Genomic DNA, 25085 nt, shown 5'->3' with positions numbered 1-25085 from the left:
TCAGAAACTTCTTAGTGTTCTGTTAATTCATCTCACAGAGTTACATCTGTATTTCGTGGATGTCTTTGCTAGCCTTATTTCTGTGGAATCTGAGAACAGATATTTCGGATCCCTTAGAAGACTGTAGGGCCAAAGGAAATATCCTCCGATAACAAAGAGAAAGAAGCTTTCTGAGAAACTTCTTTGTGTTCTTTGAAATCATCTCAAAGAGTTACAGCTTTCCCCTCAAGAAGCCTTTCTCTAAGACAGTTCTTGTGGAATTGGCAAAGTCATATTTGGAAGCCCAAAGAGGGCTATGGTGAAAAAGGAAATATCCTCAGATGAAATATGGAAAGATGCTTTCTGAAAAATGCCTAGTGTTCTGTTAATTCATCTCACAGAGTTACATCTGTATTTCGTGGATCTCCTTGCTAGCCTTACTTCTGTGGAATCTGAGTACAGATATTTCGGATCACACTGAAAACTATAGGGCCAAAGGAAATATCCTCCGATAACAAAAAGAAAGAAGCTTTCTGAGAAACTTCTTTGTGTTCTGTGAAATCATCTCACAGAGTTTCAGCTTTCCCCTCAAGAAGCCTTTCGCTAAGACCGTTCTTGTGGAATTGGCAAAGTGATATTTGGAAGCCCATAGAGGGCTATGGTGAAAAAGGAAATATCCTCAGATGAAATCTGGAAAGAAGCTTTATGAGAAACTTCTTAGTGTTCTGTTAATTCATCTCACAGAGTTACATCTGTATTACGTGGATGTCTTTGCTTGCCTTATTTCTGTGGAATCTGAGAACAGATATTTCGGATCCCTTAGAAGAATATAGGGCCATAGGAAATATCCTCCGATAACAAAGAGAAAGAAGCTTTCTGAGAAACTCCTTTGTGTTCTGTGAAATCATCTCACAGAGTTACGGCTTTAACCACAAGAAGCCTTTCGCTAAGACAGTTCTTGTGGAATTGGCAAAGTGATATTTGGAAGCCCATAGAGGGCTATGGTGAAAAAGGAAATATCCTCAGATGAAATCTGGAAAGAAGCTTTGTGAGAAACTGCTTAGTGTTCAGTTATTTCATCTCACCGAGTTACATCTGTATTTCGTGGATCTCTTTGCTAGCCTTATTTCTTGGAATCTGAGAACAGATATTTCGGATCCCTTAGAAGAATATAGGGCCAAAGGAAATATCCTCCGATAACAAAGAGAAAGAAGCTTTCTGAGAAACTTCTTTGTGTTCTGTGAAATCATCTCACAGAGTTACAGCTTTCCCCTCAAGAAGCCTTTCGCTAAGACAGTTGTTGTGGAAATGGCAAAGTGATATTTGGAAGCCCATAGAGGGCTATGGTGAAAAAGGAAATATCCTCAGATGAAATCTGGAAAGAAGGCTTCTCAGAAACTGCTTAGTGTTCTGTTAATTCATCTCAGCGAGTTACATCTGTATTTCGTGGATCTCTTTGCTAGCCTTATTTCTTGGAATCTGAGAACAGATATTTCGGATCCCTTAGAAGAATATAGGGCCAAAGGAAATATCCTCCGATAACAAAGAGAAAGAAGCTTTCTGAGAAACTTCTTTGTGTTCTTTGAAATCATCTCACAGAGTTACAGCTTTCCCCTCAAGAAGCCTTTCTCTAAGACAGTTCTTGTGGAATTGGCAAAGTAATATTTGGAAACCCATAGAGGGCTATGGTGAAAATGGAAATATCCTCAGATGAAATCTGGAAAGATGCTTTCTGAGAAAATGCCTAGTGTCCTGTTAATTCATCTCACAGAGTTACATCTGTATTTCGTGGATCTCTTTGCTAGCCTTATTTCTGTGGAATCTGAGAACAGATATTTCGGATCCCTTTGAAGGCTATAGGGCCAAAGGAAATATCCTCCGATAACAAAGAGAAAGAAGCTTTATGAGAAACTTCTTTGTGTTCTGTGAAATCATCTCACAGAGTTACAGCTTTCCCCTCAAGAAGCCTTTCACTAAGACAGTTCTTGTGTGATTGGCAAAGTGATATTTGGAAGCCCATAGAAGGCTATGGTGAAAAAGGAAATATCCTGAGATGAAATCTGGAAAGAAGCTTTCTGAGAAACTGCTTAGTGTTCTGTTCATTCATCTCACAGAGTTATATCTGTATTTCGTGGTTTCTTTGCTAGCGTTATTTCTGTGGAATGTGAGAACAGATATTTCGGATCCCTTTGAAGACTATAGGGCCATAGGAAATATCCTTCGATAACATAGAGAAAGAAGCTTTCTGAGAAACTTCTTTGTGTTCTTTGAAATCATCTCACAGAGTTACAGCTTTCCCCTCAAGAAGCCTTTCGCTAAGACAGTTCTTGTGGAATTGGCAAAGTGATATTTGGTAGCCCAAAGAGGGCTATGGTGAAAAACGAAATATTCTCAGATGAAATCTGGAAAGAAGCTTTCTGAGAAACTGCTTAGTGTTCTGTTAATTCATCTCACAGAGTTACAGCTGTATTTCGTGGATCTCTTTGCTAGCCTTATTTCTGTGGGATCTGAGAACAGATATTTCGGATCCCTTTGAAGACTATAGGGCCAAAGGAAATATCCTCCGATAACAAAGAGAAAGATGCTTTCGGAGAAACTCCTTTGTGTTCTGTGAAATCATCTCACAGAGTTACAGCTTTAACCACAAGAAGCCTTTCGCTAAGACAGTTCTTGTGGAATTGGCTAAGTGATATTTGGAAGCCCATAGAGGGCTATGGTGAAAAAGGAAATATCCTCCGATGAAATCTGGAAAGAAGCTTTCTGAGAAACTGCTTAGTGTTCTGTTAATTCATCTCACAGAGTTACATCTGTATTTCGTGGATCTCTTTGCTAGCGTTATTTCTGTGAAGTCTGAGAACAGATATTTCGGATCCCTTAGAAGACTATAGGGCCAAAGGAAATATCCTCCGATAACAAAGAGAAAGAAGCTTTCTGAGAAACTTCTTTGTGTTCTCTGAAATCATCTCACAGAGTTACAGCTTTCCCCTCAAGAACCCTTTCGCTAAGACAGTTGTTGTGGAATTGGCAAAGTGATATTTGGAAGCCCATAGAGGGCTATGGTGAAAATGGAAATATCCTCAGATGAAATCTGCAAAGAAGCTTTCTGAGAGACTGCTTAGTGTTCTTTTAATTCATCTCACAGAGTTACATCTGTATTTCGTCGATCTCTTTGCTAGCGATATTTCTGTGGTATCTGAGAACAGATATTTCGGATCCCTTTGAAGACTATAGGGCCAAAGGAAATATCCTCCGAAAACAAAGAGAAAGAAGCTTTCTTAGAAACTTCTTTGTGTTCTTTGAAATCATCTCACAGAGTTACAGCTTTCCCCTCAAGAAGCCTTTCGCTAAGACAGTTGTTGTGGAATTGGCAAAGTGATATTTGGAAGCGCATAGAGGGCTATGGTGAAAAAGGAAATATCCTCAGATGAAATGTGGAAAGAAGCTTTCTGAGAAACTGCTTAGTGTTCTGTTAATTCATCTCACTGAGTTACATCTGTATTTCGTGGATCTCCTTGCTAGCCTTACTTCTGTGGAATCTGAGAACAGATATTTCGGATCACACAGAAAACTATAGGGCCAAAGGAAATATCCTCCGATAACAAAAAGAAAGAAGCTTTCTGAGAAACTTCTTTGTGTTCTGTGAAATCATCTCACAGAGTTTCAGCTTTCCCCTCAAGAAGCCTTTCGCTAAGACCGTTCTTGTGGAATTGGCAAAGTGATATTTGGAAGCCCATAGAGGGCTATGGTGAAAAAGGAAATATCCTCAGATGAAATCTGGAAAGAAGCTTTATGAGAAACTTGTTAGTGTTCTGTTAATTCATCTCACAGAGTTACATCTGTATTTCGTGGATGTCTTTGCTAGCCTTATTTCTGTGGAATCTGAGAACAGATATTTCGGATCCCTTAGAAGAATATAGGGCCAAAGGAAATATCCTCCGATAACAAAGAGAAAGAAGCTTTCTGAGAAACTCCTTTGTGTTCTGTGAAATCATCTCACAGAGTTACAGCTTTAACCACAAGAAGCCTTTCGCTAAGACAGTTCTTGTGGAATTGGCAAAGTGTTATTTGGAAGCCCATGGAGGGCTATGGTGAAAAAGGAAATATCCTCCGATGAAATCTGGAAAGAAGCTTTCTGAGAAACTGCTTAGTGTTCTGTTAATTCATCTCACAGAGTTACATCTGTATTTCGTGGATCTCTTTGCTAGCCTTATTTCTGTGGAATCTGAGAACAGATATTTCGGATCCCTTACAGGAATATAGGGCCAAAGGAAATATCCTCCGATAACAAAGAGAAAGAAGCTTTCTGAGAAACTTCTTTGTGTTCTTTGAAAACATCTCACAGAGTTACAGCTTTCCCCTCAAGAAGCCTTTCGCTAAGACAGTTCTTGTGGAATTGGCAAAGTGATATTTGGAAGCCCATATAGGGCTATGTTAAAAAAGGAAATATCCTCAAATGAAATCTGGAAAGAAGCTTTCTGAGAAACTGTTAAGTGTTCTTTTAATTCATCTCACAGAGTTACATCTGTATTTCGTGGATTTCTTTGCTCGACTTATTTCTGTGAAATCTGAGAACAGATATTTCGGATCCCTCAGAGGACTATAGTTCCAAAGGAAATATCCTCCGATAACAAAGAGAAAGAAGCTTTCTGAGAAACTTCTTTGTGTTCTCTGAAATCATCTCACAGAGTTAGGGCTTTCCCCTCAAGAAACCTTTCGCTAAGAAAGTTCTTGTGGAATTGGCAAAGTGATATTTGGAAGCCCATAGAGGGCTATGATGAAAATGGAAATATCCTCAGATGAAATCTGGAAAGAATCTTTCTGAGAGACTGCTTAGTGTTCTTTTAATTCATCTCACAGAGTTACATCTGTATTTCGTGGATCTCTTTGCTAGCGTTATTTCTGTGGTATCAGAGAACAGATATTTCGGATCCCTTTGAAGACTATAGGGCCAAAGGAAATATCCTCCGATAACAAAGAGAAAGATGCTTTCTGAGAAACTTATTTGTGTTCTGTGAAATCATCTCACAGAGTTACAGCTTTCCCCTCAAGAAGCCTTTCGCTAAGACAGCTGTTGTGGAATTGGCAAAGTGATATTTGGAAGCCCATAGAGGGCTATGGTGAAAAAGGAAATATCCTCAGATGAAAACTGGAAAGAAGCTTTCTGAGAAAGTTCTTAGCGTTCTGTTAATTCATCTCACAGAGTTACATCTGTATTTCGTGGATCTCTTTGCTAGCGTTATTTCTGTGGAATCTTAGAACAGATATTGCGGATCCCTTAGAAGACTATAGGGCCAAAGGAAATATCCTCCGATAACAAAGAGAAAGAAGCTTTCTGAGAAACTTCTTTGTTTTCTGTGAAATCATCTCACAGAGTTACAGCTTTCCCCTCAAGAAGCCTGTCGCTAAGACGTTCATGTTGAATTGGCAAAGTGATATTTGGAAGCCCATAGAGGGCTAAGGTGAAAAAGGAAATATCCACAGATGAAACCTGGAAAGAAGCTTCTGAGAAACTGCTTAGTGTTTTGTTAATTCATCTGACCGTGTTACATCTGTATTTCGTGGATCTCTTGGCTTGCCTTATTTCTGTGGAATCTGAGAACAGATATTTTGGATACCTTAGAAGACTACAGGGCTAAAGGAAATATCCTCCGATAACAAAGAGAAACAATCTTTCTGAGAAACTTCTTTGTTTTCTGTGAAATCATCTCACAGAGTTACAGCTTTCCCCTCAAGAAGCCTTTCGCTAAGACAGTTCTTGTGGAATTGGCAAAGTGATATTTGGAAGCGCATAGAGGGCTATGGAGAAAAAGGAAATATCCTCAGATGAAATCTGGAAAGAAGATTTCTGAGAAACTACTTAGTGTTCTGTTAATTCATCTCACAGAGTTACATCTGTATTTCGTGGATCTCTTTGCTAGTCTTATTATTGTGGAATCTGAGAACAGATATATCGTTTCCCTTTGAAGACTATAGGGCCAAAGGTAATATCCTCAGATAACAAAGAGAAAGAAGCTTTCTGAGAAACTTCTTTGTGTTCTGTGAAATCATGTCACAGAGTTACAGCTTTCCCCTCAAGAAGCCTTTCGCTAAGACAGTTCTTGTGGAATTGGCAAAGTGATATTTGGAACCGCATAGATGGCTATGGTGAAAAAGGAAGTATCCTCAGATGAAATGTGGAAAGAAGCTTTCTGAGAAACTGCTTAGTGTTCTGTTAATTCATCTCACAGAGTTACATCTGTATTTCGTGGATGTTTTTGCTAGCCTTATATCTGTGGAATCTGAGAACAGATATTTCGGATCCCTTAGAAGACTATAGGGCCAAAGGAAATATCCTCAGATAACAAAGGGAAAGAAGCTTTCTGAGAATCTTCTTTGTGTTCTGTGAAATCATCTCACAGAGTTACAGCTTTCCTCTCAAGAAGCCTATCGCTAAGACAGTTCTTGTGGAATTGGCAGAGTGATATTTGGAACCCCTAGAGGGCTATGGTGAAAAAGGAAATATCCTCAGAGGAAATCTGGAAAGAAGCTTTCTGAGAAACGTCTTTGTGTTCTGTTAATTCATCTCACCGAGTTACATCTGTATTTCGTGGATCTCTTTGCTAGCCTTATTTCTTTGGAATCTGAGAACAGATATATCGGATCCCTTAGAAGTCTATAGGGCCAAAGGAAATATCCTCCGATAACAAAGAGAAAGAAGCTTTATGAGAAACTTCTTTGTGTTCTGTGAAATCATCTCACAGAGTTACACCTTTCCCCTCTAGAAGCCTTCCGATATACAGTTCTTGTGGAATTTTCAAAGTGATATTTGGAAGCCCATAGAGGGCTATGGTGAAAAAGGAAATATCCTCAGATGAAATCTGGAAAGAAGCTTTCTGAGAAACTGCTTAGTGTTCTGTTAATTCATCTCACAGAGTTTCATCTGTATTTCGTGGATCTCTTTGCTAGCATTATTACTGTGGAATCTGAGAACAGATATTTCGGATCCCTTAGAAGAATATAGGGCCAAAGGAAATATCCTCCGATAACAAACAGAAAGAAGCTTTATGAGAAACTTCTTTGTGTTCTGTGAAATCATCTCACAGAGTTACAGCCCTCCCCTCAAGAAGCCTTTCGCTGAGACAGTTCTTGTGGAATTGGCAAAGTGATACTTAGAAGCCCTTAGAGGGCTATGGTAAAAAATGAAATATCCTCAGATGAAATCTGGAAAGAAGCTTTCAGAGAAACTGCTTAGTATTCTGTTAATTCATCTGACAGATTTACATCTGTATTTCCTGGATCTCTTTGCTAGCCTTATTTCTGTGGAATCTGAGAACAGATATTTCGGATCCCTTAGAAGACTAGAGGGCCAAAGGAAATATCCTCCGATAACAAAGCGAAAGAAGCTTTATGAGAAACTTCTTTGTGTCTGTGAAATCATCTCACAGAGTTACAGCTTTCTCCTCAAGCAGCCTTTCGCTAAGACAGTTCTTGTGGAATTGGCAAAGTGATATTTGGTACCCCTAGAGGGCCATGGTGAAAAAGGAAATATCCTCAGATGAAATCTGGAAAGAAACTTTCTGAGAAACTGCTAAGAGTTCTGTTAATTCATCTCACAGAGTTTCATGTGTATTTCGTGGATCTCTTTGCTAGCGTTATTTCAGTGGAATCTGACAACAGATATTTCGGATCCCTTTGAAGACTATATGGCCAAAGGAAATATCCTCCGATAACAAAGAGAAAGATGCTTTCTGAGAAACTTCTTTGTGTTCTGTGAAATCGTCGCACAGAGTTACAGCTTTCCCCTCAAGAAGCCTTTCGCTAAGACAGTTCTTGTGGAATTGGCAAAGTGATATTTGGAAGCCCATAGAGAGCTATGGTGATAAAGGAAATATCCTCAGATGAAATCTGGAAAGAAGTTTTTGAGAAACTGCTTAGTGTTCTGTTAATTCATCTCACAGAGTTACATCTGTATTTCGTGGATCTCTTTGCTAGCCTTATTTCTGTGGAATCTGAGAACAGATATTTCGGATCCCTTAGAAGACTATAGGGCCAAAGGAAATATCCTCCGATTACAAAGAGAAAGAAGCTTTCTGAGAAACTTCTTTGTGTTCTGTGAAATCATCTCACAGAGTTACAGCTTTCCCCTCAAGAAGCCTTTCGCTAAGACAGTTGTTGTGGAATTGGCAAAGTGATATTTGGAATCCCATAGAGAGCTATGGTGATAAAGGAAATATCCTCCGATGAAATCTGGAAAGAAGCCTTCTGAGAAACTGCGTAGTGTTCTGTTAATTCATCTCACAGAGTTACATCTGTATTTCGTGGATCTCTTTGCTAGCCTTATTTCTGTGGAATCTGAGAACAGATATTTCGGATCCCTTAGAAGAATATAGGGCCAAAGGAAATATCCTCCGATAACAAAGAGAAAGAAGCTTTCTGAGAAACTTCTTTGTGTTCTGTGAAATCATCTCACAGAGTTACAGCTTTCCCCTCAAGAAGCCTTTCGCTAAGACAGTTCTTGTGGAATTGGCAAAGTGATATTTGGAAGCCCATAGAGGGCTATGGTGAAAAAGGAAAGATGCTCAGATGAAATCTGGAAAGAAATTTTTGAGAAACTGCTTAGTGTTCTGTTCATTCATCTCACAGAGTTACATCTGTATTTCGTGGATCTCTTTGCTAGCCTCATTTCTGTGGAATCTGAGAACAGATATTTCGCATCCCTTACAAGAATATAGGGCCAAAGGAAATATCTTCCGATAACAAAGAAAAAGAAGCTTTCTGAGAAACTTCTTTGTGTTCTCTTAAATCATTTCACAGAGTTACAGCTTTCCTCTCAAGAAGACTTTCGCTAAGACAGTTCTTGTTGAATTGGCAGAGTGATATTTGGAAGCCCATAGAGGGCTATGGTGAAAAAGGAAATATCCTCAGATGAAACCTGGAAAGAAGCTCTCTGAGAAACTGCTTAGTGTTCTGTTAATTCATCTCACAGAGTTACATCTGTATTTCGTGGATCTCTTTGCTAGCCTTATTTCTGTGGAATCTGAGAACAGATATTTCGGATCCCTTTGAAGAGTATAGGGCCAACGGAAATAAACTCCGATATCAAAGAGAAAGAAGCTTTCTGAGAAACTTCTTTGTGTTCTATGAAATCATCTCACAGAGTTACAGCTTTCCCTTCAAGAAGCCTTTCGCTAAGACAGTTCTTGTCGAATTGGCAAAGTGATATTTGGAAGCCCATAGAGGGCTATGGTGAAAAAGGAAATATCGTCAGATGAAATCTAGAAAGAAACATTCTGAGAAACTGCTTAGTGTTCTGTTAATTCATCTCACTGAGTTACATCTGTATTTCGTGGATTTCATTGCTAGCCTTACTTCTGTGGAATCTGAGAAGAGATATTTCGGATCACTTTGAAAACTATAGGGCCAAAGGAAATACCTCCGATAACAAAAAGAAACAAGCTTTCTGAGAAACTTCTTTGTGTTCTGTGAAATCATCTCACAGAGTTACAGCTTTCCCCTCAAGAAACCTTTCGCTAAGACCGTTCTTGTGGAATTGGCAAAGTAATATTTGGAAGCCCATAGAGGGCTATGCTGAAAAAGGAAATATCCTCAGATGAAATCTGGAAATAAGCTTTCTCAGAAACTTCTTAGTGTTCTGTTAATTCATCTCACAGAGTTACATCTGTATTTCGTGGATGTCTTTGCTAGCCTTATTTCTGTGGAATCTGAGAACAGATATTTCGGATCCCTTAGAAGACTATAGGGCCAAAGGAAATATCCTCTGATAACAAAGAGAAAGAAGCTTTCTGAGAAACTCCTTTGTTTTCTGTGAAATCATCTCACAGAGTTACAGCTTTACCCACAAGATGCCTTTCGCTAAGACAGTTCTTGTGGAATTGGCAAAGTGATATTTGGAAGCCCATAGCGGCTATGGTGAAAAAGGAAATATCCTCCGATGAAATCTGGAAAGAAGCTTTCTGAGAAACTGCTTAGTGTTCTGCTAATTCATCTCACAGAGTTACATCTGTATTTCGTGAATCTCTTTGATAGCCTTATTTCTGTGGAATCTGAGAACAGATATTTCAGATCCCTTAGAAGAATATAGGGCCAAAGGAAATATCCTCGGATAAGAAAGAGAAAGAAGCTTTCGGAGAAACTTCTTTGTGTTCTTTGAAATCATCTCACAGAGTTACAGCTTTCCCCTCAAGAAGCCTTTCGCTAAGACAGTTGTTGTGGAAATGGCAAAGCGATATTTGGAAGCCCATAGAGGGCTATGATGAAAAAGGAAATATCCTCAGATGTAATCTGGAAAGAAGCTTTCTGAGAAACTGCTTAGTGTTCTGTTAATTCATCTCACCGAGTTACATCTGTATTTCGTGGATCTCTTTGCTAGCCTTATTTCTTGGAATCTGAGAACAGATATTTCGGATCCCTTAGATGAATATTGGGCCAAAGGAAATATCCTCCGATAAGAAAGAGAAAAAGCTTTCTGAGAAACTTCTTTGTGTTCTTTGAAATCATCTCACAGAGTTACAGCTTTCCCTTCAAGAAACCTTTTGCTAAGACAGTTCTTGTGGAATTGGCAAAGTGATATTTGGAAGCCCATAGAGGGCTATGGTGAAAAAGGAAATATCCTCAGATGAAATCTGGAAAGAAACTTTCTGAGAAACTGCTTAGTGTTCTGATAATTCATCTCACAGAGTTACATCTGTATTTCGTGGATCTCTTTGCTAGCCTTATTTCTGTGGAATCTGAGAACAGATATTTCGGATCCCTTAGAAGACTGTAGGGCCAAAGGAAATATCCTCCGATAACAAAGAGAAAGAAGCTTTCTGAGAAACTTCTTTGTGTTCTTTGAAATCATCTCACAGAGTTACAGCTTTCCCCTCAAGAAGCCTTTCGCTAAGACAGTTCTTGTGGAATTGGCAAAGTCATATTTGGAAGCCCAAAGAGGGCTATGGTGAAAAAGGAAATATCCTCAGATGAAATCTGGAAAGATGCTTTCTGAGAAAATGCCTAGTGTTCTGTTAATTCATCTCACAGAGTTACATCTGTATTTCTTGGATCTCTTTGCTAGCGTTATTTCTGTGAAGTCTGAGAACAGATATTTCGGATCCCTTAGAAGACTATAGGGCCAAAGGAAATATCCTCCGATAACAAAGAGAAAGAAGCTGTCTGAGAAACTTCTTTGTGTTCTCTGAAATCATCTCACAGAGTTACAGCTTCCCCCCCAAGGAACCTTTCGCTAAGACAGTTCTTGTGGAATTGGCAAAGTGATATTTGGAAGCCCATAGAGGGCTATGGTGAAAATGGAAATATCCTCAGATGAAATCTGGAAAGAAGCTTTCTGAGAGACTGCTTAGTGTTCTTTTAATTCATCTCACAGAGTTACATCTGTATTTCGTGGATCTCTTTGCTAGCGTTATTTCTGTGGTATCTGAGAACAGATATTTCGGATCCCTTTGAAGACTATAGGCCAAAGGAAATATCCACCGAAAACAAAGAGAAAGAAGCTTTCGGAGAAACTTCTTTGTGTTCTTTGAAATCATCTCACAGAGTTACAGCTTTCCCCTCAAGAAGCCTTTCGCTAAGACAGTTGTTGTGGAATTGGCAAAGTGATATTTGGAAGCGCATAGAGGGCTATGGTGAAAAAGGAAATATCCTCAGATGAAATGTGGAAAGAAGCTTTCTGAGATACTGCTTAGTGTTCTGTTAATTCATCTCACTGAGTTACATCTGTATTTCGTGGATCTCCTTGCTAGCCTTACTTCTGTGGAATCTGAGAACAGATATTTCGGATCACACTGAAAACTATAGGGCCAAAGGAAATATCCTCCGATAACAAAAAGAAAGAAGCTTTCTGAGAAACTTCTTTGTGTTCTGTGAAATCATCTCCCAGAGTTTCAGCTTTCCCCTCAAGAAGCCTTTCGCTAAGACCGTTCTTGTGGAATTGGCAAAGTGATATTTGGAAGCCCATAGAGGGCTATGGTGAAAAAGGAAATATCCTCAGATGAAATCTGGAAAGAAGCTTTATGAGAAACTTCTTAGTGTTCTGTTAATTCATCTCACAGAGTTACATCTGTATTACGTGGATGTCTTTGCTTGCCTTATTTCTGTGGAATCTGAGAACAGATATTTCGGATCCCTTAGAAGAATATAGGGCCATAGGAAATATCCTCCGATAACAAAGAGAAAGAAGCTTTCTGAGAAACTCCTTTGTGTTCTGTGAAATCATCTCACAGAGTTACGGCTTTAACCACAAGAAGCCTTTCGCTAAGACAGTTCTTGTGGAATTGGCAAAGTGATATTTGGAAGCCCATAGAGGGCTATGGTGAAAAAGGAAATATCCTCAGATGAAATCTGGAAAGAAGCTTTCTGAGAAACTGCTTAGTGTTCAGTTATTTCATCTCACCGAGTTACATCTGTATTTCGTGGGTCTCTTTTCTAGCCTTATTTCTGTGGACTCTGAGAAAAGATATTTCGGATCCCTTAGAAGAATATAGGGCCAAAGGAAATATCCTCCGATAACAAAGAGAAAGATGCTTTCGGAGAAACTACTTTGTGTTCTGTGAAATCATCTCACAGAGTTACAGCTTTCCCCTCAAGAAGCCTTTCGCTAAGACAGTTGTTGTGGAAATGGCAAAGTGATATTTGGAAGCCCATAGAGGGCTATGGTGAAAAAGGAAATATCCTCAGATGAAATCTGGAAAGAAGGCTTCTCAGAAACTGCTTAGTGTTCTGTTAATTCATCTCACCGAGTTACATCTGTATTTCGTGGATCTCTTTGCTAGCCTTATTTCTTGGAATCTGAGAACAGATATTTCGGATCCCTTAGAAGAATATAGGGCCAAAGGAAATATCCTCCGATAACAAAGAAAAAGAAGCTTTCTGAGAAACTTCTTTGTGTTCTTTGAAATCATCTCACAGAGTTACAGCTTCCCCTCAAGAAGCCTTTCTCTAAGACAGTTCTTGTGGAATTGGCAAAGTAATATTTGGAAGCCCATAGAGGGCTATGGTGGAAAAGGAAATATCCTCAGATGAAATCTGGAAAGATGCTTTCTGAGAAACTGCTTAGTGTTCTGTTAATTCATCTCACAGAGTTACATCTGTATTTCGTGGATCTCTTTGCTAGGCTTATTTCTGTGGAATCTGAGAACAGATATTTCGGATCCCTTAGAAGAATATAGGGCCAAAGGAAATATCCTCCTATAACAAAGAGAAAGAAGCTTTCTGAGAAACTTCTTTGTGTTCTTTGAAATCATCTCACAGAGTTACAGCTTTCCCCTCAGGAAGCCTTTCTCTACGACAGTTCTTGTGGAATTGGCAAAGTAATATTTGGAAGCCCATAGAGGGCTATGGTGAAAAAGGAAATATCCTCAGATGAAATCTGCAAAGATGCTTTCTGAGAAACTGCCTAGTGTTCTGTTAATTCATCTCACAGAGTTACATCTGTATTTCGTGGAACTCTTTGCTAGCCTTGATTCTGTGGAATCTGAGAACAGATATTTCGGATCCCTTTGAAGACTATAGGGCCAAAGGAAATATCCTCCGATAACAAAGAGAAAGATGCTTTCGGAGAAACTTCTTTGTGTTCTGTGAAATCATCTCACAGAGTTACAGCTTTCCCCTCAAGAAGCCTTTCGCTAAGACAGTTGTTGTGGAAATGGCAAAGTGATATTTGGAAGCCCATAGAGGGCTATGGTGAAAAAGGAAATATCCTCAGATGAAATCTGGAAAGAAGGCTTCTCAGAAACTGCTTAGTGTTCTGTTAATTCATCTCAGCGAGTTACATCTGTATTTCGTGGATCTCTTTGCTAGCCTTATTTCTTGGAATCTGAGAACAGATATGTCGGATCCCTTAGAAGAATATAGGGCCAAAGGAAATATCCTCCGATAACAAAGAGAAAGAAGCTTTCTGAGAAACTTCTTTGTGTTCTTTGAAATCATCTCACAGAGTTACAGCTTTCCCCTCAAGAAGCCTTTCTCTAAGACAGTTCTTGTGGAATTGGCAAAGTAATATTTGGAAGCCCATAGAGGGCTATGGTGAAAAAGGAAATATCCTGTGATGAAATCTGGAAAGAAGCTTTCTGAGAAACTGCTTAGTGTTCTGTTCATTCATCTCACAGAGTTATATCTGTATTTCGTGGATTTCTTTGCTAGCGTTATTTCTGTGGAATGTGAGAACAGATATTTCGGATCCCTTTGAAGACTATAGGGCCATAGGAAATATCCTTCGATAACATAGAGAAAGAAGCTTTCTGAGAAACTTCTTTGTGTTCTTTGAAATCATCTCACAGAGTTACAGCTTTCCCCTCAAGAAGCCTTTCTCTAAGACAGTTCTTGTGGAATTGGCAAAGTAATATTTGGCAGCCCATAGAGGGCTATGGTGGAAAAGGAAATATCCTCAGATGAAATCTGGAAAGATGCTTTCTGAGAAACTGCTTAGTGTTCTGTTAATTCATCTCACAGAGTTACATCTGTATTTCGTGGATCTCTTTGCTAGCCTTATTTCTGTGGAATCTGAGAACAGATATTTCGGATCCCTTAGAAGACTATAGGGCCAAAGGAAATATCCTCCTATAACAAAGAGAAAGAAGCTTTCTGAGAAACTTCTTTGTGTTCTTTGAAATCATCTCACAGAGTTACAGCTTTCCCCTCAGGAAGCCTTTCTCTACGACAGTTCTTGTGGAATTGGCAAAGTAATATTTGGAAGCCCATAGAGGGCTATGGTGAAAAAGGAAATATCCTCAGATGAAATCTGCAAAGATGCTTTCTGAGAAACTGCCTAGTGTTCTGTTAATTCATCTCACAGAGTTACATCTGTATTTCGTGGAACTCTTTGCTAGCCTTGATTCTGTGGAATCTGAGAACAGATATTTCGGATCCCTTTGAAGACTATAGGGCCAAAGGAAATATCCTCCGATAACAAAGAGAAAGATGCTTTCGGAGAAACTTCTTTGTGTTCTGTGAAATCATCTCACAGAGTTACAGCTTTCCCCTCAAGAAGCCTTTCGCTAAGACAGTTGTTGTGGAAATGGCAAAGTGATATTTGGAAGCCCATAGAGGGCTATGGTGAAAAAGGAAATATCCTCAGATGAAATCTGGAAAGAAGGCTTCTCAGAAACTGCTTAGTGTTCTGTTAATTCATCTCAGCGAGTTACATCTGTATTTCGTGGATCTCTTTGCTAGCCTTATTTCTTGGAATCTGAGAACAGATATTTCGGATCCCTTAGAAGAATATAGGGCCAAAGGAAATATCCTCCGATAACAAACAGAAAGAAGCTTTCTGAGAAACTTCTTTGTGTTCTTTGAAATCATCTCACAGAGTTACAGCTTTCCCCTCAAGAAGCCTTTCTCTAAGACAGTTCTTGTGGAATTGGCAAAGTAATATTTGGAAGCCCATAGAGGGCTATGGTGAAAAAGGAAATATCCTGAGATGAAATCTGGAAAGAAGCTTTCTGAGAAACTGCTTAGTGTTCTGTTAATTCATCTCACAGAGTTATATCTGTATTTCGTGGATTTCTTTGCTAGCGTTATTTCTGTGGAATGTGAGAACAGATATTTCGGATCCCTTTGAAGACTATAGGGCCATAGGAAATATCCTTCGATAACATAGAGAAAGAAGCTTTCTGAGAAACTTCTTTGTGTTCTTTGAAATCATCTCACAGAGTTACAGCTTTCCCCTCAAGAAGCCTTTCGCTAAGACAGTTCTTGTGGAATTGGCAAAGTGATATTTGGAAGCCCATAGAGGGCTATGGTGAAAAACGAAATATCCTCAGATGAAATCTGGAAAGAAGCATTCTGAGAAACTGCTTAGTGTTCTGTTAATTCATCTCACAGAGTTACAGCTGTATTTCGTGGATCTCTTTGCTAGCCTTATTTCTGTGGGATCTGAGAACAGATATTTCGGATCCCTTTGAAGACTATAGGGCCAAAGGAAATATCCTCCGATAACAAAGAGAAAGATGCTTTCGGAGAAACTTCTTTGTGTTCTGTGAAATCATCTCACACAGTTACAGCTTTCCCCTCAAGAAGCCTTTCGCTAAGACAGTTGTTGTGGAATTGGCAAAGTGATATTTGGAAGCCCATAGAGGCCTATGGTGAAAAAGGAAATATCCTTAGAAGAAATCTGGAAAGAAGCTTTCTCAGAAACTGCTTAGTGTTCTGTTAATTCATCTCACCGAGTTACTTCTGTATTTCTTGGATCTCTTTGCTAGCCTTATTTCTGTGGAATCTGAGAACAGATATTTCGGACCCCTTAGAAGACTATAGGGCCAAAGGTAATATCCTCCGATAACAAAGAGAAAGAAGCTTTCGGAGAAACTCCTTTGTGTTCTGTGAAATCATCTCACAGAGTTACAGCTTTAACCACAAGAAGCCTTTCGCTAAGACAGTTCTTGTGGAATTGGCTAAGTGATATTTGGAAGCCCATAGAGGGCTATGGTGAAAAAGGAAATATCCTCCGATGAAATCTGGAAAGAAGCTTTCTGAGAAACTGCTTAGTGTTCTGTTAATTCATCTCACAGAGTTACATCTGTATTTCGTGGATCTCTTTGCTAGCGTTATTTCTGTGAAGTCTGAGAACAGATATTTCGGATCCCTTAGAAGACTATAGTGCCAAAGGAAATATCCTCCGATAACAAAGAGAAAGAAGCTTTCTGAGAAACTTCTTTGTGTTCTCTGAAATCATCTCACAGAGTTACAGCTTTCCCCTCAAGAACCCTTTCGCTAAGACAGTTCTTGTGGAATTGGCAAAGTGATATTTGGAAGCCCATAGAGGGCTATGGTGAAAATGGAAATATCCTCAGATGAAATCTGGAAAGAAGCTTTCTGAGAGACTGCTTAGTGTTCTTTTAATTCATCTCACAGAGTTACATCTGTATTTCGTCGATCTCTTTGCTAGCGTTATTTCTGTGGTATCTGAGAACAGATATTTCGGATCCCTTTGAAGACTATAGGGCCAAAGGAAATATCCTCCGAAAACAAAGAGAAAGAAGCTTTCTTAGAAACTTCTTTGTGTTCTTTGAAATCATCTCACAGAGTTACAGCTTTCCCCTCAAGAAGCCTTTCGCTAAGACAGTTGTTGTGGAATTGGCAAAGTGATATTTGGAAGCGCATAGAGGGCTATGGTGAAAAAGGAAATATCCTCAGATGAAATGTGGAAAGAAGCTTTCTGAGAAACTGCTTAGTGTTCTGTTAATTCATCTGACTGAGTTACATCTGTATTTCGTGGATCTCCTTGCTAGCCTTACTTCTGTGGAATCTGAGAACAGATATTTCGGATCACACTGAAAACTATAGGGCCAAAGGAAATATCCTCCGATAACAAAAAGAAAGAAGCTTTCTGCGAAACTTCTTTGTGTTCTGTGAAATAATCTCACAGAGTTTCAGCTTTCCCCTCAAGAAGCCTTTCGCTAAGACCGTTCTTGTGGAATTGGCAAAGTGATATTTGGAAGCCCATAGAGGGCTATGGTGAAAAAGGAAATATCCTCAGATGAAATCTGGAAAGAAGCTTTATGAGAAACTTGTTAGTGTTCTGTTAATTCATCTCACAGATTTACATCTGTATTTCGTGGATGTCTTTGGTAGCCTTATTTCTGTGGAATCTGAGAACAGATATTTCGGATCCCTTAGAAGAATATAGGGCCAAAGGAAATATCCTCCGATAACAAAGAGAAAGAAGCTTTCGGAGAAACTCCTTTGTGTTCTGTGAAATCATCTCACAGAGTTACAGCTTTAACCACAAGAAGCCTTTCGCTAAGACAGTTCTTGTGGAATTGGCTAAGTGATATTTGGAAGCCCATAGAGGGCTATGGTGAAAAAGGAAATATCCTCCGATGAAATCTGGAAAGAAGCTTTCTGAGAAACTGCTTAGTGTTCTGTTAATTCATCTCACAGAGTTACATCTGTATTTCGTGGATCTCTTTGCTAGCGTTATTTCTGTGAAGTCTGAGAACAGATATTTCGGATCCCTTAGAAGACTATAGGGCCAAAGGAAATATCCTCCGATAACAAAGAGAAAGAAGCTTTCTGAGAAACTTCTTTGTGTTCTCTGAAATCATCTCACAGAGTTAGAGCTTTCCCCTCAAGAACCCTTTCGCTAAGACAGTTCTTGTGGAATTGGCAAAGTGATATTTGGAAGCCCATAGAGGGCTATGGTGAAAATGGAAATATCCTCAGATGAAATCTGGAAAGAAGCTTTCTGAGAGACTGCTTAGTGTTCTTTTAATTCATCTCACAGAGTTACATCTGTATTTCGTCGATCTCTTTGCTAGCGTTATTTCTGTGGTATCTGAGAACAGATATTTCGGATCCCTTTGAAAACTATAGGGCCAAAGGAAATATCCTCCGAAAACAAAGAGAAAGAAGCTTTCTTAGAAACTTCTTTGTGTTCTTTGAAATCATCTCACAGAGTTACAGCTTTCCCCTCAAGAAGCCTTTCGCTAAGACAGTTGTTGTGGAATTGGCAAAGTGATATTTGGAAGCGCATAGAGGGCTATGGTGAAAAAGGAAATATCCTCAGATGAAATGTGGAAAGAAGCTTTCTGAGAAACTGCTTAGTGTTCTGTTAATTCATCTGACTGAGTTACATCTGTATTTCGTGGATCTCCTTGCTAGCCTTACTTCTGTGGAATCTGAGAACAGATATTTCGGATCACACTGAAAACTATAGGGCCAAAGGAAATATCCTCCGATAACAAAAAGAAAGAAGCTTTCTGAGAAACTTCTTTGTGTTCTGTGAAATAATCTCACAGAGTTTCAGCTTTCCCCTCAAGAAGCCTTTCGCTAAGACCGTTCTTGTGGAATTGGCAAAGTGATATTTGGAAGCCCATAGAGGGCTATGGTGAAAAAGGAAATATCCTCAGATGAAATCTGGAAAGAAGCTTTATGAGAAACTTGTTAGTGTTCTGTTAATTCATCTCACAGATTTACATCTGTATTTCGTGGATGTCTTTGGTAGCCTTATTTCTGTGGAATCTGAGAACAGATATTTCGGATCCCTTAGAAGAATATAGGGCCAAAGGAAATATCCTCCGATAACAAAGAGAAAGAAGCTTTCTGGGAAACTCCTTTGTGTTCTGTGAAATCATCTCACAGAGTTACAGCTTTAACCACAAGAAGCCTTTCGCTAAGACAGTTCTTGTGGAATTGGCAAAGTGTTATTTGGAAGCCCATAGAGGGCTATGGTGAAAAAGGAAATATCCTCCGATGAAATCTGGAAAGAAGCTTTCTGAGAAACTGCTTAGTGTTCTGTTAATTCATCTCACAGAGTTACATCTGTATTTCGTGGATCTCTTTGCTAGCCTTATTTCTGTGGAATCTGAGAACAGATATTTCGGATCCCTTACAAGAATATAGGGCCAAAGGAAATATCCTCCGATAACAAAGAGAAAGAAGCTTTCTGAGAAACTTCTTTGTGTTCTTTGAAAACATCTCACAGAGTTACAGCTTTCCCCTCAAGAAGCCTTTCGCTAAGACAGTTCTTGTGGAATTGGCAAAGTGATATTTGGAAGCCCATAGTGGGCTATGTTGAAAAAGGAAATATCCTCAGATGAAATCTGGAAAGAAGCTTTCTGAGAAACTGCTAAGTGTTCTGTTAATTCATCTCACAGAGTTACATCTGTATTTCGTGGATTTCTTTGCTCGACTTATTTCTGTGAAATCTGAGAACAGATATTTCGGATCCCTCAGAGGACTATAGTTCCAAAGGAAATATCCTCCGATAACAAAGAGAAAGAAGCTTTCTGAGAAACTTCTTTGTGTTCTCTGAAATCATCTCACAGAGTTATAGCTTTCCCCTCAAGAAACCTTTCGCTAAGAAAGTTCTTGTGGAATTGGCAAAGTGATATTTGGAAGCCCATAGAGGGCTATGATGAAAATGGAAATATCCTCAGATGAAATCTGGAAAGAAGCTTTCTGAGAGACTGCTTAGTGTTCTTTTAATTCATCTCACAGAGTTACATCTGTATTTCGTGGATCTCTTTGCTAGCGTTATTTCTGTGGTATCTGAGAACAGATATTTCGGATCCCTTTGAAGACTATAGGGCCAAAGGAAATATCCTCCGATAACAAAGAGAAAGATGCTTTCTGAGAAACTTCTTTGTGTTCTGTGAAATCATCTCACAGAGTTACAGCTTTCCCCTCAAGAAGCCTTTCGCTAAGACAGCTGTTGTGGAATTGGCAAAGTGATATTTGGAAGGCCATAGAGGGCTATGGTGAAAAAGGAAATATCCTCAGATGAAAACTGGAAAGAAGCTTTCTGAGAAAGTTCTTAGCGTTCTGTTAATTCATCTCACAGAGTTACATCTGTATTTCGTGGATGTCTTTGCTAACCTTATTTCTGTGGAATCTGAGAACAGATATTTCGGATCCCATAGAAGACTATAGGGCCAAAGGAAATATCCTCCGATAACAAAGAGAAAGAAGCTTTCTGAGAAACTTCTTTGTTTTCTGTGAAATCATCTCACAGAGTTACAGCTTTCCCCTCAAGAAGCCTGTCGCTAAGACGTTCATGTTGAATTGGCAAAGTGATATTTGGAAGCCCATAGAGGGCTAAGGTGAAAAAGGAAATATCCACAGATGAAACCTGGAAAGAAGCTTCTGAGAAACTGCTTAGTGTTTTGTTAATTCATCTGACCGTGTTACATCTGTATTTCGTGGATCTCTTGGCTTGCCTTATTTCTGTGGAATCTGAGAACAGATATTTTGGATACCTTAGAAGACTACAGGGCTAAAGGAAATATCCTCCGATAACAAAGAGAAACAAGCTTTCTGAGAAACTTCTTCGTTTTCTGTGAAATCATCTCACAGAGTTACAGCTTTCCCCTCAAGAAGCCTTTCGCTAAGACAGTTCTTGTGGAATTGGCAAAGTGATATTTGGAAGCGCATAGAGGGCTATGGAGAAAAAGGAAATATCCTCAGATGAAATCTGGAAAGAAGATTTCTGAGAAACTACTTAGTGTTCTGTTAATTCATCTCACAGAGTTACATCTGTATTTCGTGGATCTCTTTGCTAGTCTTATTATTGTGGAATCTGAGAACAGATATATCGTTTCCCTTTGAAGACTATAGGGCCAAAGGTAATATCCTCCGATAACAAAGAGAAAGAAGCTTTCTGAGAAACTTCTTTGTGTTCTGTGAAATCATGTCACAGAGTTACAGCTTTCCCCTCAAGAAGCCTTTCGCTAAGACAGTTCTTGTGGAATTGGCAAAGTGATATTTGGAACCGCATAGATGGCTATGGTGAAAAAGGAAATATCCTCAGATGAAATGTGGAAAGAAGCTTTCTGAGAAACTGCTTAGTGTTCTGTTAATTCATCTCACAGAGTTACATCTGTATTTCGTGGATGTTTTTGCTAGCCTTATTTCTGTGGAATCTGAGAACAGATATTTCGGATCCCTTAGAAGACTATAGGGCCAAAGGAAATATCCTCAGATAACAAAGAGAAAGAAGCGTTCTGAGAATCTTCTTTGTGTTCTGTGAAATCATCTCACAGAGTTACAGCTTTCCTCTCAAGAAGCCTATCGCTAAGACAGTTCTTGTGGAATTGGCAGAGTGATATTTGGAACCCCTAGAGGGCTATGGTGAAAAAGGAAATATCCTCAGATGAAATCTGGAAAGAAGCTTTCTGAGAAACTTCTTTGTGTTCTGTTAATTCATCTCACCGAGTTACATCTGTATTTCGTGGATCTCTTTGCTAGCCTTATTTCTTTGGAATCTGAGAACAGATATATCGGATCCCTTAAAAGTCTATAGGGCCAAAGGAAATGTCCTCCGATAACAAAGAGAAAGAAGCTTTATGAGAAACTTCTTTGTGTTCTGTGAAATCATCTCACAGAGTTACACCTTTCCCCTCTAGAAGCCTTCCGCTATACAGTTCTTGTGGAATTTTCAAAGTGATATTTGGAAGCCCATAGAGGGCTATGGTGAAAATGGAAATATCCTCAGATGAAATCTGGAAAGAAGCTTTCTGAGAGACTGCTTAGTGTTCTTTTAATTCATCTCACAGAGTTATATCTGTATTTCGTGGATCTCTTTGCTAGCGTTATTTCTGTGGTATCTGAGAACAGATATTTCGGATCCCTTTGAAGACTATAGGGCCAAAGGAAATATCCTCCGATAACAAAGAGAAAGATGCTTTCTGAGAAACTTATTTGTGTTCTGTGAAATCATCTCACAGAGTTACAGCTTTCCCCTCAAGAAGCCTTTCGCTAAGACAGCTGTTGTGGAATTGGCAAAGTGATATTTGGAAGCCCATAGAGGGCTATGGTGAAAAAGGAAATATCCTCAGATGAAAACTGGAAAGAAGCTTTCTGAGAAAGTTCTTAGCGTTCTGTTAATTCATCTCACAGAGTTACATCTGTATTTCGTGGATGTCTTTGCTAACCTTATTTCTGTGGAATCTGAGAACAGATATTTCGGATCCCTTAGAAGACTATAGGGCCAAAGGAAATATCTTCTGATAACAAAGAGAAAGAAGCTTTCTGAGAAACTTCTTTGTTTTCTGTGAAATCATCTCACAGAGTTACAGCTTTCCCCTCAAGAAGCCTGTCGCTAAGACGTTCATGTTGAATTGGCAAAGTGATATTTGGAAGCCCATAGAGGGCTAAGGTGAAAAAGGAAATATCCACAGATGAAACCTGGAAAGAAGCTTCTGAGAAACTGCTTAGTGTTTTGTTAATTCATCTGACCGTGTTACATCTGTATTTCGTGGATCTCTTGGCTTGCCTTATTTCTGTGGAATCTGAGAACAGATATTTTGGATACCTTAGAAGACTACAGGGCTAAAGGAAATATCCTCCGATAACAAAGAGAAAGAAGCTTTCTGAGAAACTTCTTTGTTTTCTGTGAAATCATCTCACAGAGTTACAGCTTTCCCCTCAAGAAGCCTTTCGCTAAGACAGTTCTTGTGGAATTGGCAAAGTGATATTTGGAAGCGCATAGAGGGCTATGGAGAAAAAGGAAATATTCTCAGATGAAATCTGGAAAGAAGATTTCTGAGAAACTACTTAGTGTTCTGTTAATTCATCTCACAGAGTTACATCTGTATTTCGTGGATCTCTTTGCTAGTCTTATTATTGTGGAATCTGAGAACAGATATATCGTTTCCCTTTGAAGACTATAGGGCCAAAGGTAATATCCTCCGATAACAAAGAGAAAGAAGCTTTCTGAGAAACTTCTTTGTGTTCTGTGAAATCATGTCACAGAGTTACAGCTTTCCCCTCAAGAAGCCTTTCGCTAAGACAGTTCTTGTGGAATTGGCAAAGTGATATTTGGAACCCCTAGAGGGCTATGTTGAAAAAGGAAATATCCTCAGATGAAATCTGGAAAGAAGCTTTCTGAGAAACTTCTTTGTGTTCTGTTAATTCATCTCACCGAGTTACATCTGTATTTCGTGGATCTCTTTGCTAGCCTTATTCCTTTGGAATCTGAGAACACATATATCGGATCCCTTAGAAGTCTATAGGGCCAAAGGAAATATCCTCCGATAACAAAGAGAAAGAAGCTTTATGAGAAACTTCTTTGTGTTCTGTGAAATCATCTCACAGAGTTACACCTTTCCCCTCTAGAAGCCTTCCGCTATACAGTTCTTGTGGAATTTTCAAAGTGATATTTGGAAGCCCATAGAGGGCTATGGTGAAAAAGGAAATATCCTCAGATGAAATCTGGAAAGAAGCTTTCTGAGAAACTGCTTAGTGTTCTGTTAATTCATCTCACAGAGTTTCATCTGTATTTCGTGGATCTCTTTGCTAGCATTATTTCTGTGGAATCTGAGAACAGATATTTCGGATCCCTTAGAAGAATATAGGGCCAAAGGAAATATCCTCCGATAACAAACAGAAAGAAGCTTTATTAGAAACTTCTTTGTGTTCTGTGAAATCATCTCAAAGAGTTACAGCTTTCCCCTCAAGAAGCCTTTCGCTAAGACAGTTCTTGTGGAATTGGCAAAGTGATACTTAGAAGCCCTTAGAGGGCTATGGTAAAAAATGAAATATCCTCAGATGAAATCTGGAAAGAAGCTTTCAGAGAAACTGCTTAGTATTCTGTTAATTCATCTGACAGATTTACATCTGTATTTCCTGGATCTCTTTGCTAGCCTTATTTCTGTGGAATCTGAGAACAGATATTTCGGATCCCTTAGAAGAATATAGGGCCAAAGGAAATATCCTCCGATAACAAAGAGAAAGAAGCTTTATGAGAAACTTCTTTGTGTCTGTGAAATCATCTCACAGAGTTACAGCTTTCCCCTCAAGCAGCCTTTCGCTAAGACAGTTCTTGTGGAATTGGCAAAGTGATATTTGGTACCCCTAGAGGGCCATGGTGAAAAAGGAAATATCCTCAGATGAAATCTGGAAAGAAACTTTCTGAGAAACTGCTAAGAGTTCTGTTAATTCATCTCACAGAGTTTCCTGTGTATTTCGTGGATCTCTTTGCTAGCGTTATTTCAGTGGAATCTGACAACTGATATTTCGGATCCCTTTGAAGACTATATGGCCAAAGGAAATATCCTCCGATAACAAAGAGAAAGATGCTTTCGGAGAAACTTCTTTGTGTTCTGTGAAATCGTCGCACAGAGTTACAGCTTTCCCCTCAAGAAGCCTTTCGCTAAGACAGTTCTTGTGGAATTGGCAAAGTGATATTTGGAAGCCCATAGAGAGCTATGGTGATAAAGGAAATATCCTCAGATGAAATCTGGAAAGAAGCTTTTTGAGAAACTGCTTAGTGTTCTGTTAATTCATCTCACAGAGTTACATCTGTATTTCGTGGATCTCTTTGCTAGCCTTATTTCTGTGGAATCTGAGAACAGATATTTCGGATCCCTTAGAAGACTAGAGGGCCAAAGGAAATATCCTCCGATAACAAAGAGAAAGAAGCTTTCTGAGAAACTTCTTCGTGTTCTTTGAAATCATCTCACAGAGTTACAGCCTTCCCCTCAAGAAGCCTTTCGCTAAGACAGTTGTTGTGGAATTGGCAAAGTGATATTTGGAATCCCATAGAGAGCTATGGTGATAAAGGAAATATCCTCCGATGAAATCTGGAAAGAAGCCTTCTGAGAAACTGCGTAGTGTTCTGTTAATTCATCTCACAGAGTTACATCTGTATTTCGTGGATCTCTTTGCTAGCCTTA

This window comes from Macaca nemestrina, chromosome 19 (genome assembly GCF_043159975.1).
Source record: "Macaca nemestrina isolate mMacNem1 chromosome 19, mMacNem.hap1, whole genome shotgun sequence".
NCBI classification, from domain to species: Eukaryota; Metazoa; Chordata; class Mammalia; order Primates; family Cercopithecidae; genus Macaca; species Macaca nemestrina.
Note: the sequence above shows the minus strand (reverse complement) of the source record.